This window comes from Diachasma alloeum, unplaced genomic scaffold (genome assembly GCF_001412515.2).
Source record: "Diachasma alloeum isolate Michigan unplaced genomic scaffold, Dall2.0 Dall_scaffold_00187, whole genome shotgun sequence".
Taxonomy (NCBI): Eukaryota; Metazoa; Arthropoda; class Insecta; order Hymenoptera; family Braconidae; genus Diachasma; species Diachasma alloeum.
In genome coordinates, this window is record NW_021680353.1 from 1,105,409 (window position 1) to 1,105,736 (window position 328).

Below are 328 nucleotides of genomic sequence, written 5' to 3' on the forward strand. Positions count from 1 at the left end.
AAATTTCAAATTTGATAAAGTGCATTTTTTTTAAATTAATAATGTGTCATTCATCTATTCCTTCAACAAAGAATAATTTCAGGTGTTCACACACACTCTTGGAGCCACATCTTCTCTCTCTATTCGGTGGAATATACAGTCTGCTTTATTCCGCATTGATAAATCATCTCAATCGCATATATATATTGAATCGACGTTGTTTCATCTCGACTTCACNTAGGGACCTATGGCAGATGAGGGAACATCTCCTGATTCCAGCTCATGTGAGGGTAAAACTTCCCCTGAATGTGACTCATGCAATGAGGTAGGAAGCAGTGCAGATATAGAA